Below are 13,431 nucleotides of genomic sequence, written 5' to 3' on the forward strand. Positions count from 1 at the left end.
GCTTACACAAGAATAAAACAGGAGATAGATAGATAGATAGATAGATAGATAGATAGATAGATAGATAGATAAACTTTATTAATCCCAAGGGGAAATTCTCATACTCCAGCAGCAGCATACTGATAAAAAACAATATTAAATTAAAGAGTGATAAAAATGCAGGTATAACAGACAATAACTTTGTATAATGTTAATGTTTACCCCCCTTCCCACCCTGGGTGGAATTGAAGAGTCGCATAGTTTGGGGTCTCCTCAGTCTGTCAGTAGAGCAGGATGGTGACAGCAGTCTGTCGCTGAAGCTGCTCCTCTGTCTGGAGATGATCCTGTTCAGTGGATGCAGTGGATTCTCCATGATTGACAGGAGTCTGCTCAGCACCCGCCGCTCTGCCACGGATGTCAAACTGTCCAGCTCCATGCCTACAATAGAGCCTGCCTTCCTCACCAGTTTGTCCAGGCATGAGGCGTCCTTCTTCTTTATGCTGTCTCCCCAGCACACCACTAAGTAGAAGAGGGCACTCGCCACAACCGTCTGATAGAACATCTGCAGCATCTTATTGCAGATGTTGAAGGACGGCAGTCTTCTAAGGAAGTATAGTCGGCTCTGTCCTTTCTTGCACAGAGAAGATTGTCACCCAGACAAGACATCCAAAGACCCAAAGAAACTGGCAAAACTTCTGTGTACTGAACAAAAGTCTGAAGTACAGATGCACCTAGACTTGAAAAGACTCAACTTCCATCATCTTTACTTTTACATAAGTATTTTTAATAAGACTTGTTTCAGATTTATTTCCTGATCTTTACTGTATTGTGTTAATTTTTGTTTATAGTAATATTAATTTGTTTGTTTGATTGTGTCAAGGTATATTCAGCCCCAGGGAATGCACAAACCAGTGTGTTTCTTCGTGCCAGTCCCAAGCCCGGATAGACAGGGAAGGTTACATCAGGAAGAGCATCCAGTGTAAAATTTTGCCAGATCTATATGTCGACAACGATACAGATTTCCATACCGAATCAGTTGAGACCCGAGTTAATAACTGCCACCACCAGTACTGTTAGCCAACAGGGTGCTGGCGGAAATTGGGCTACTGTTGGCTGAAGAAGGAGAAGAAGAGGGGGGAGACATGTCTGGAGGCAGAAGGACAGGAGGAAGGTAAAGAGAGTGGAACTTAGGTTAGGAACTTTGAACGTTGGCAGTATGACTGGTAAGGGGAGAGAGTTAAGAGTGAAAGGGAAGGTCTACAGGACAGTAGTGAGACCAGCTATGTTATATGGGTTGGAGATGGTGGCACTGACCAGAAAGCAGGAGACAGAGCTGGAGGTGACAGAGTTAAAGATGTTAAGATTTGCATTGGTTGTGACAAGGATGGACAGGATTAGAAATGAGTACATTAGAGGGTCTGCTCAGGCTGGAAGTTTGGGAGACAATGTCAGAGAGGCGGGATTGCGTTGGTTTGGACATGTGCAGTGGAGAGATGCAGGGTATATTGGGAAAAGAATGTTAACGATAGAGCTGCTAGGCAAGAGAAAAAGAGGAAGGCCTAAGAGGAGGTTTACGGATGTAGTGAGAGAGGACATACAGGGGGTGTGTGTAACAGAGCAAGATGCGGAAGACAGGACGATATGGAAAAAAATACGATCCACCGCGGCAACCCCTAACAGGAGAAGAAGAAGAAGAGGAAGAATTGGGTCAAGGTATATTGTTTAAGAGCACCTAGTGTAGATGACTGCCATATTACCACACGGTTAGCAGCTGAGGAGCAAGACCTCCAATAAAAAGCAGAATGGTGAGCAGGTACCGACTTTAGAGATTAGCATTGATGAAGCTCAAGTCTGAAGACAACCATTTGGTCTGCTTGTGCCAAGCTAGTAAATCTTCAGTATTTGCCTGGAGCAGCTGTGCACGTGCAGATAAAGCTATACATTTTGGGTGTTATAAAGTAGTTATATTAAAGTACACATAAATTTCCTTGACAAAGCAGCCAGTAAACTATGGCTCTAATAATATATACCCTCCCTAAGTAGATATGCCGAACATTCATACAAACAACATAGCTAACAGAAATTATAGTGTACAGTAGGTGAACCAAAATAATGAACATATGAATTTCCATGATAAAGAACTCAAGGTATAGTGATAAGAGCACCTGGTGTAGGTGACTGCCATATTCTCACAGGAGTTAACAGCTGAGAAAAGGCATTTTCAGCGGAAATAGCATGGTGAGTGGGCATCTGCTTTGGTGATTGGCACTGGTGTGAGCCAGGAGTGAAGACAACTGTTTGGTCTACTTTATGCCAAGCTAAGTGTTTTTGCTTGAAGCAGCCATCCATGTGCAGATAAGGCAGCACAATCTGCGTGCTTTAAAGCAACTATATTAGTGTAGAGAGTACTAGGGTGTTGTACCTTGTTAACCATTATGAATGTAGTGAGAAGTCAAGCAAAATGACACCTTTTATTGGCTAAATAACAAGATTACAATATGCAAGCTTTCGAAGCAACTCAGGCCCCTTCTTCAGGCAAGATACATTTTCACAATAAGGCAGCCAGTAACTTATAGTTCTAATAGCAGATTCCTAACCTAAGCAGATTTTCCTAACACTTATACAAACAACACAGCTAACAGTAACTACAGCGTAGGTAAACCAAAATAACAAACATATGAATTTCCATGAGAATCTACTGATGGTATAGAGATAGGAGAACCTGTTTTGGGCAACTGCTACATTCCCAAGTGGGTTAGTGGCTGAGATGATAAATGTTTTCAGTAAAAAGTAGCATGGTGAGCAGGAATCTGCTTTGGTGGCCCAGGTCATAAGGGAACCATTTGGTTTACTTGTGCCAAACTAAGTTTCTTTGCTTGGAGCAGCTGACCTCTTATATGTCAGGTTATTCTTAAATCACATATTTTTATTCCTTTCTAAGGATATCATCCAAATGATCTGAAGACTAAAACAGAGAAGCAATTTTTAATTCGTTTTCTCTTCAGTTTCCTTCTGAGTACTTTATTAAACTAAATAGTAAATACATACAGGTGTAAATGGAAACAAGCTACATGGAGAACTGCTGTTTCCGTTGTAATTGCATCTTATTGCTAATAAGAACCAATTAAAAACTGTGAATGAAGCTGTTTAAGACTAATATAAGAAATTAAGGGTTCCAAATCTTAACTATACAACTAAAATGAAGCTGAAAAATGTCATTTGAGCAATAAGTGCTTCACATGCAATAAAGGACTTCTTATGAAGCAGTTGGGTTGGAACAAAAACCTGCAGCTCCTGTGGCTTTCCAGGACCAACATTGCTCACCCGATTTAAAGGGTCTGAGTCTTAAATAGCAAAACAATGAAATGAATTGAATTTGCAGCAAAATCTTGTCACTAATTAAAAAAAATGTTAGAATGAAAACCTGTAGCCACTGTGGTCCTCCAGGATTGGAATTGGTCACATCTGCATTAAGCAGAAAAAAAATCCCTCCATCCATCTATCCATCCAGTCATTATCAAAATTGCTTCTACTAAGTGAAAAAGCTGAAAAATTCAGATTGCCATATAATCGTAAAGTAGGATAGAATTGGCGACGGTTCACTGTAGGCAAACTGAAATATAAATATAGAGTTCAGTCACTTTAGTCAACAGACAACACTGCTGTTAAAAAATGTTTGCACAACCTACAATCTCAAACAGATTCCATTAAAATGTGAAAAAATAAACTATTTTTAGCTTCCCCACAGATTTTTTTAACCTTTCTTCAGGTTATCCTTGTATTAGTATGAACTTTGTCATCAGCATACTGTATGTGGTATACTTAACATTTTATAGAATTAATTAATCTGAATAAAAACTACTGCAAATTAACGTTTTTTTAAATGTCAGCTATTCACATGCTAATTTGCCAAGACTGGACAATTCTTCTCTGTTCTTGGTCCAAAGCTATGGAATGATCTCCCTTTGTATATTCAAATGGTGCTCAATTTACTTGTGTTTACGCATCTTAAAACTATTATTTGTTAAATACATTGGAACTGCTTAGTTTCTCTCCCGCAAGGTAGCTGCTATTGCACAGACAAAGTGGATACCTACTTAGGATATTTACCTTTGCAGTATTCTAGCTTTTGGTATAAATGTCTAGTTGATCTAATCCCTTGTGCTCACTTTTAATCTTCTCTGTTGCTTCGATGCTTGTAAGTTCATTCCTGTATGTATTTACTTTGGTTTGTAAGTCACTTTGGATTAAGGTGTCTTCTAAATAAATAATAGCAATAATAATAATGCTGCCATCACATTATTCAGGTTTTCAGATACAAATTCTAGCTTTGCCATTGACATTCACTGGGCAACTCTAAACACTTTGTGCATTATTAATCATAGGAGTAATATTACATGAGTAACCCCAACTAAGCCATGCTATGTGTCTGTGATAACATCCTTCCATTGAAGACACTTTTGCAAAGTACTTTCACGAGAAGCTGGAGTCAATCCAAGGAAGCATCTGGTGCAATGCAGGGGCAACCCCTGATTCAGACTCCAGCCCACTGCTGGTAAATTAAATGTGGCATATGGAATGAACATACACCTGCAGGACATCTAGCATCTGTCAATACTGAAGAATAGAAAATCTGCTGCTCAATGCTTCTCTGCTGTTTTCACTTTAGTGGTTGAACTGGCAAGACTTAAACTACCAAATTACAGGAATGAAAACCCACTGTGTCAGGCCCAATACTTCTGTTATGGATTGTCTCTGATTATTTATTTATTTTCTTGTACATTAGAATCATTGCCATGTAATAAGTTGGCATCTTGTACAGAGTTGATTTCTGCGCTGATGCTGCTAGAAAAGGGGGTGACCTATACCAGCCCTTTAATGTGTCAAATACATACTTGAGATCTTTCTTGTTCAGTGTTGTGTAATGTTAGATGTGTTAGTATTATTACTGTAATCATTTTTTTTTTTTTTTGGTGACTATCACGTTGCCATTTTCCTGGCTGTTTTTCTATGGTTGCCATGATAAAACAAAAAATTCCTGACTCTTCAAATTAAATAGTAAAATTAGAAGAAGGGTACATGTTGTCGCACATGTACATTGGAGGATCTCCTCTAGGGCTAGGGAAGTATGTAATATCCCACAAGTGTGAGAAGGGGCACTGTCACTAACATTCTCTTCACCTTCTCTCCCCTCACGAAGAGACTGCCAAGTGAGGGTGCTTAGTCCCACCCCTTCCGGTTCATCAACTATAAGTTGCCTCGAAAGATGTGTCTTTTGTGACCAGAGCGACCCACCACACGGTAACTTCTGTGACAAACTGCAAATTCTGCGGATAGAGACAAATCATTTTTTTGTTTGCATTGTGCCAAAGGGCTCGAAACATAACACCAAGAGACATTCCTTTTCTTGTACTTTTCTGTTGATTACACGGGATGACCCAATCAGTGTCCCAATTTTTACCTTTCCGCGGACATGTTATTTCTACACCAGGCCACTGTATATTTTTACAGTAACAAATGTGAAAATATAGAAATCAACAGGAATGGATAATACTCATTTTTTTCACATGTGAAGTAAACGATGGCTCTGTTTATTATACCTCTAGCACTTTGCCCTAAAAAATGGACAATTTGAGTCCTCAAGTGCATCAACAGGACACGCCATTTATGTTATTCCTGACAGGATCACCTTTGGAGACTCACTCATTATATCCTGAATGTTTCTTGTCAAATGTGTTCTCACTTTTTGATGATCCCCTCAATAACAGTATAATGTACTTATGTGTTTAATTGTTCAGTTTGTTTATATGTTTGTTTCTAATAAACAGTGATTTACACGCACATAACACGTGGCTGCAGCAGATGGATGGTCATTTCTGGAGGGTGGGACTCGACCACGTGTCTCCCAGGGGGATTTCTAACCAGGATCCTGAGCTGTTTCATCGTGTGGTGCGTAAGGCAACATGATATACCAGTGCATGCTCCCCAACTTAACCTGATAGTGATTTCCTGTGTTCCAATTTTTAACTATCCTTTCATATTCATTAAAAAACAAATTTCACATTTGTCATTGTGAAAATACATCTGCATTACTTCTAATTTAATTATTTTCCTACAGTTGCTGCCAGACCTCTGTTGCTGTTTATGACCTACAATGGCACTACATGGCCCTCACACATTAAATGATGGCTACACACTCTGTAGTTTAACTGCATGCATTATGAGTGCTTGGAGAGAGTGGAAGTGGACTGAGGGGAGGAAGTGACAATTTTCCAATTCAGCATTAAGTAAGATTAACAAATACGCTATTTTGAGCAAGTTTGAGGGCAGCACAGTAGACTTGTACTTAGAACAAGACAAGGAATTTGGGCACTATAGAGTGTGGTGTATGACCGGCCGTTTATCCCGGCCAATACCCCCAAGCCACCAGGAGGAGCCCTCCCTGGAGTATGGAGGTCCCCCGAAGACCAGCAGGGCATCATGGACATTGGAGTTTTTACACAGAGCCCTGCTGGATACCATGGGGACCACTAGGAGACACTGCAGGGAGGAACAATGGATATTTGCCTTACGCCCCGGAAGTACGTCCGAGTCACATGGACAAGGGGAATGATGCGTTTCCGGGGTGAAGAAAAGGACTTGTACCTGACCAGAAAGTGATAAAGAATCACATGGACTGGGGATTGGGAACACTTCCGGGTCAGGGAAAATAAAAGGACTGTGGCAGCTCCCAGATGCAAGCTGAGCTGGGTGGAGGGGTGGCAGCACGTCTGGGAGTGGTGGATTGTTTATTATTGTATTTGTGATTGTGATTTATGAGTATAGTGGAGGAGAGGGTGCTTTGTGCACTGTGGCATAAAAATAAAGTCAACTATTGGACTTTTTCCTGGTGTCTGGAGTCTTGGACAGGGGTTCAAGGGAGCGATAGCGCCCCCTATCTGTCACAAGAGGTAAGAGTAAGAAAGAAATAATGAAACAAGAATGATTCATGTAGTTCAGATGCTGAAGAATAAGATGAAGAGGAGTTTGAAGACTTTGTGGTTATTTTTAAAGCAGCCGATGAAAGGATGAGTTTAGTGAAAGATAGCCCCTTTAAAGTTAGCTGCATTGATTAACCGTATAACTGGGGAAGGTTAAAGAAACTACTTAATGGACAATTAAAAATATTTTATCAAACTAAAGAACAATAAGATAAAGCATTGTGTGCGATCTCAATCTTACAAAAATCGGAAAGAGAAGAACACACTGTAATTTTGTCTGAATTTTGGATCAAAGAACTAAAAAAATCCTAATGACTAGAGCTGATAAGGAAAATCTAACAGATGAGGATTTGGGTTTTCATTCTGCTTTTTTGTTTTGAATTTTGTTTTTATTTTTCTTTGGTGGTTGATTTTAGCATGTAGATTTTTAAAGGGCCATCTTACTGTACTGGTACAATGAGAAAAACAGCAATTGATTTAGAAAATAACCGGAAGTTAAGACATGAACACAGGAAGAGATGAGATTCATAACCAATAAGTCAGCAATGTCACTATCAATGTTCTGACTAAAAAGGAGACAGTAAGAATCTTTTATAAAGAGATTAGAAGAAGAAAGCAATGATAAAAGAAGTCATAACTAAAATATCCAACCACACTGTTGTCAAGTTCAGAACACTAAGCAAAAATGAAAGACATAAATACCTGCAAAAATGCTTGATAATCAAAAAGAGTTTGATCTGCAAAGTAATAAACTAATGGTGTTTTTATCTAATTTCAAGAACACACTGCTGTCCACTATTCGGTCATGCCATTGACATCATGCGTTGTACATGTCTAGTGGGTTTGTGATTAATTTACCACAGCAACACCCAATGAAAACCTTGGCAAAATGATGGTGCCTTGAACAAAACAAAATGGCATCACGGGAAGATGCTAAAAAACTAGAGAGAAACTATCAGAAGAATTACAGAAGATTCCTTGAGTCAGAAAACCCCAGAAAAGACATATGCCATAGACTGTGAAAATTCACCCTGAATTTCTCATAATGAAACAAGAATGATTCATGTAGTTCAGATGCTGAAGACTAAGATGAAGAGGAGTTTGAAGACTTTGTGGTTATTTTTAAAGCAGCCGATGAAAGGATGAGTTTAGTGAAAGATAGCCCCTTTAAAGTTAGCTGCATTGATTAACCGTATAACTGGGGAAGGTTAAAGAAACTACTTAATGGACAATTAAAAATATTTTATCAAACTAAAGAACAATAAGATAAAGCATTGTGTGCGATCTCAATCTTACAAAAATCGGAAAGAGAAGAACACACTGTAATTTTGTCTGAATTTTGGATCAAAGAACTAAAAAAATCCTAATGACTAGAGCTGATAAGGAAAATCTAACAGATGAGGATTTGGGTTTTCATTCTGCTTTTTTGTTTTGAATTTTGTTTTTATTTTTCTTTGGTGGTTGATTTTAGCATGTAGATTTTTAAAGGGCCATCTTACTGTACTGGTACAATGAGAAAAACAGCAATTGATTTAGAAAATAACCGGATGTTAAGACATGAACACAGGAAGAGATGAGATTCATAACCAATAAGTCAGCAATGTCACTATCAATGTTCTGACTAAAAAGGAGACAGTAAGAATCTTTTATAAAGAGATTAGAAGAAGAAAGCAATGATAAAAGAAGTCATAACTAAAATATCCAACCACACTGTTGTCAAGTTCAGAACACTAAGCAAAAATGAAAGACATAAATACCTGCAAAAATGCTTGATAATCAAAAAGAGTTTGATCTGCAAAGTAATAAACTAATGGTGTTTTTATCTAATTTCAAGAACACACTGCTGTCCACTATTCGGTCATGCCATTGACATCATGCGTTGTACATGTCTAGTGGGTTTGTGATTAATTTACCACAGCAACACCCAATGAAAACCTTGGCAAAATGATGGTGCCTTGAACAAAACAAAATGGCATCACGGGAAGATGCTAAAAAACTAGAGAGAAACTATCAGAAGAATTACAGAAGATTCCTTGAGTCAGAAAACCCCAGAAAAGACATATGCCATAGACTGTGAAAATTCATCCTGAATTTCTCATAAAAAGCAAAAATACAAACTTAAATTGCAACAGTCGAAACCAAAACAAATCGCGAATATAAATCAAAATGTTAGAGAGCAAAATTCATTAACACATTTTTTTGTTCCATGTGTTTTTTAGACGGTCTCCACCTGCCAATCACTGACGGGAGCTGCCCTGTAAATCAGGAGGATCTTCCACAGTTCCTGGCAGTTCACTGTAAATGCGCTCTGCTGTTGGTGAGTTCCTGGGTCATTTTCTGTCCTTTTTGTGAATTCTTGTATGTTTGACCTGTTTTTGCTCTGTTTTTATCCTTGCCTTGGATTTCAGCTTTGCCTTGGATTGCCCTGCTCTACGGAGCTTCATCTATTCACATAGCTTTTTGTGAAATAAACTTTTTATATATTTTATAAAGATTTGGTGCTTTCCCTTATTACTATCTGGAGTATAACAGTGATATCCCCCTCTAGTGTGGATTTTTTGAAGTGTTTAAGACTATGTGCTTTGGACCTCTTTAGTGCGTGGGCCTCCCAGTTTATGATAAAAGGAAAGCTCTTACAAAATAAACATTTACCAAATACTTTGTTTCTGTTTTCTCCACAAACATGAGTAAATATGAAGTGCTTATCATGACCTGTACAGCTATGACCCTGTGATGTCACCACTGCTCATTAGCAGGTCATTTCCCTAGCAACATGGCAACAATTACTCCACGTAATGGTAGGGCCATAGAAAAACAAAATGGCACTGCAGAAAAGATGGCATAATAAATCAACTTATAAATAATACTTTTCATATGCAAACTAGAGTCATATCCAGAATCTTGCAGTTAAAAAATAACCTAAATATGCTGAAATATTTTCCAGAAACACCATAAAGAAGACACAAAAATGTGTAAATAATGAAAGTCTTATAACAGTAGCCGAAAGAAAAAGTAGAAGATAACAGTTAATTGGATTATGACGATGAAAACAAAATACTCCACAATTTCCAACTTCTTTACTTGTAGTTGTGAAATTGATATAAATCTTAAGTGCCATCAAAATACAATTACTTTGATTTTAAAAAGTATGTTTCGTAGTTTACTCACTTTCTTTTATTCACCAAATATAGTCTCATCTTCCAGAATATTAGCATATATTCTCTCAAAACCCTAAAGGTGTAATTTCCTAAAACCAATGTTGGCCTGAATGTTTTCTTAATATGTGGTGCAAGAAAAGATGAGGAAAATAATAAAGATATGGAGAGTTCCCACTAATGCCCCTTTAATAATGGAAAGCAAAAGAATCAAAATTGCTGACTCTAAAAGTGAATAAAATTAACTGACTGGGTCTGTCAGTTATAATGGTTACACTGCAATATGACTGCAATACAGTCACAGGTTCTCAACCGTAAACTGAATTCTGAGTGGATTTGTTGGTATGTAGCAGCACAGAGGAAGTTATGTCATCGTTCTTCTGACTGTTCCTGGTCAAATCTACAGGTAGAAGAAAAGAGTAAGCATTTGTAACTTCACTCTAGCAAGGGTATGCATAGCGTAGCCCTGAAAATACCCACAACTGGCACACATCTCACAAAGGATATCTTAATTTGAATCTAATTCCCTAATCTCTAAAATTTTCATACTTTTGATGAGCATTTCCTGGAAAGAATTTTGGTGGCAACATGCTGGTCATGACAGATCAGGACATTTGATCTTCTACAATAATTTCCCATCTGGTTGTGCTGAATTCTAACACACTTTCAAGCCAGCTAAAAGACATAATCCCTTCAGTGTGTCTTGGGTCTTTTCCCAGTGAACCTGCTGTGAATACCACACAGGTTAGAAGGGCATCCCGACCAGAGAAGGGGATGGTTCCCGACCCAGACGGGAGGCTCTGAACAGGAAGATAGGCACCCCAACCAAGAGAAAGGAAGGAGCAAGACCAGTAAGTGACGGCCAGAGGAGATGGACAGACAGCCCACCGGAAGTGGAAGATATTGCTGGGACTTATTCTCCCAGAACAGCAGATGGCAGCAACCCTCTGTATCGGCACCCATTTGAGAACCAGTAGGGAATGCCGGGACATGTAGTTCAGAAATACAGCTCTGCTGGGGACCATGGGTGCCACAAGGGGGCGCTGTCAGGAGATGCGCTCCCTAAAATGGGACTTCCGTATGACCAGGAAATACTTCCATCGGGCAGTGGCCCTGGCACCTGAAGTACTCCCGGGTCCTTAATAATATGGACCACACACCCTTCTCCAGGAAAGTTGGAGCTGGGAGGACATACAGCAACACTCAACTGGAGGAGGGCAGTGCGATGGTGAGAGAGAGTATTGTGGAAGTTGGAAGGAGAAGAGATTATTGTGGAGTGAGGAAGGAATATGTTAATAAACCATCCTTTATTTGAACTTGGGACACTTTGTGTGTTCATGTTGGGGTTTGGGGCAGGCTGACGCCACTGGTTCTATCATACTGCCCAATTTGTAACATGTAAGTGGTACTCAAGGGACATTCTCACTACAGACCCAAACCACCACAATTGGCTCCAATAATGTCAAAGAGACAATAGCTCTAGTCAGTGCTCCTGCATTGCTGTGCTTTGCAACCCATCATGAACAGTAAGCCTAATAACTCTGCACAGGAACCTCATTTGAACCGTACTCCCTAAAAACATTATTTCAATCATTCACCAGAGCTCAAGAATGAAGTGGGGGTGGGTATGTAAAATCTAAATGTTTCATCAAGCTCATAATTCATATGGTTTTCAAAATATAAGGAAATGTGTCATGAAACAGATGTCAAACGTGGCACCAATTCAATCAGGTGCAAATGTGCATATAAACTAAAGGCAGCATGGAATATTCTGCAATAAATTGCAATTTCAAAACCAAGCAGAATTCTAAACAGTCCCCAAACATTTTGATTACATGTCAAACAATAATCACTTGTTCATCTCATATATCTTTGCAGCCTTCACTCTGCAGATTCCCAAGAGGACACTTTCACTTATTTATTTTAAAAAGGAAATGAGAAAATTACAGGTAGACTGATAGCTAACTGACCTATGACAGTTAATATAGAGCTGAAAAATGCAAAATGAGGAGGCTAAGCCTGGAAATTTGATAAAACGCAATTGTCCAGAGTGTGACCACTGAACTGATTTATAAGGAAATAATTAAAGGCAATGAAGGAAGTGGAGCAAACACTCCACAAAGCTCACTGGCATGCTTACTTCATCTTCAGCAGCAGTGATGCTAACCCAGATGAAGAACAGTGGATGCAAACTTGCCCACTCCCTACACACTTCACAAAGGACCCTGATACCAAATGTGAATGTCTCATCTTATACTATTTAGAACTTGGATGGCTTTGTGATTTCTGGAATAAGAGCTACAGCAACTGCTGGACACTTTTTATTACACAGTTATGAATAATATACTATAGCAATAAATGCTTTTTCCATATTTTTCATGTGAAAAATTATGATTTTTTTTCAACATATGTACACATATATCAAGATTTGATCTTCATTTAAATAGTACCTATAGATAAAGGTGATATAACAAACATCAGGCCAAATTTACATTTTGTAGTCCATTATATAATTAAAATAAAACATAAATGTGAATTTCACATGTGGAAAAAGTAAGTACATCCTACATTTATTACCTTAAATTAGAAATGTGTGCACCAAATCAGGTGCAAATGATCAGAACATCATCAGGGAGGACCTTGTCTGAACCTACCAAATTTACACACTGGACATTTATTCTGGTTTGCTCTTTGCTGTATAAGAGTATGTTATCACCATACCAAAATCAAAGGAGCTCTCTCAAGGCTTCAGAAAGAACATTATATATGCCTGAGTCGGAGAAGGGATTTAAAAATATCTCTGAACATTTGGAAATTACCCATTCCACCAACTGGAAGGTCATCTACAACTAGAGAAGATTTCATACAACTGCCAACCCCCCAGAGGCTAGGCCACCCTGGAACCCCAGAATTTCAATCCCAATCTTCCAGGTAACTAATGCCACTGTCAATGTTAAAGTGCACAAGTCTATCATTACACTGCACCAATTAATTCAAATTTAACAAATAACACAATAAAATGTAAAATGAACCTAATATGAATCCATCAGTCTCTCCAGGTGTTGTGAGTAGGCCTTGTGTATAGATAGATAGATAGATAGATAGATAGATAGATAGATAGATAGATAGATAGATAGATAGGAACAAAGGCACAAATAGACAAATAGATAAAAAAAGGAACAGTATATGATTGATAGCTGAAAAAACTGTTCCTGCTGCATCTGTCAAGCATCTTTAGTGCATAGTCTGAGAAATATTTATGTAGTGTATCTCTAATCAACTGATGTGTAAATAGATAGATAGATAGATAGATAGAT

Source organism: Polypterus senegalus, chromosome 6 (genome assembly GCF_016835505.1).
Source record: "Polypterus senegalus isolate Bchr_013 chromosome 6, ASM1683550v1, whole genome shotgun sequence".
In the NCBI taxonomy this organism is placed as follows: Eukaryota; Metazoa; Chordata; class Cladistia; order Polypteriformes; family Polypteridae; genus Polypterus; species Polypterus senegalus.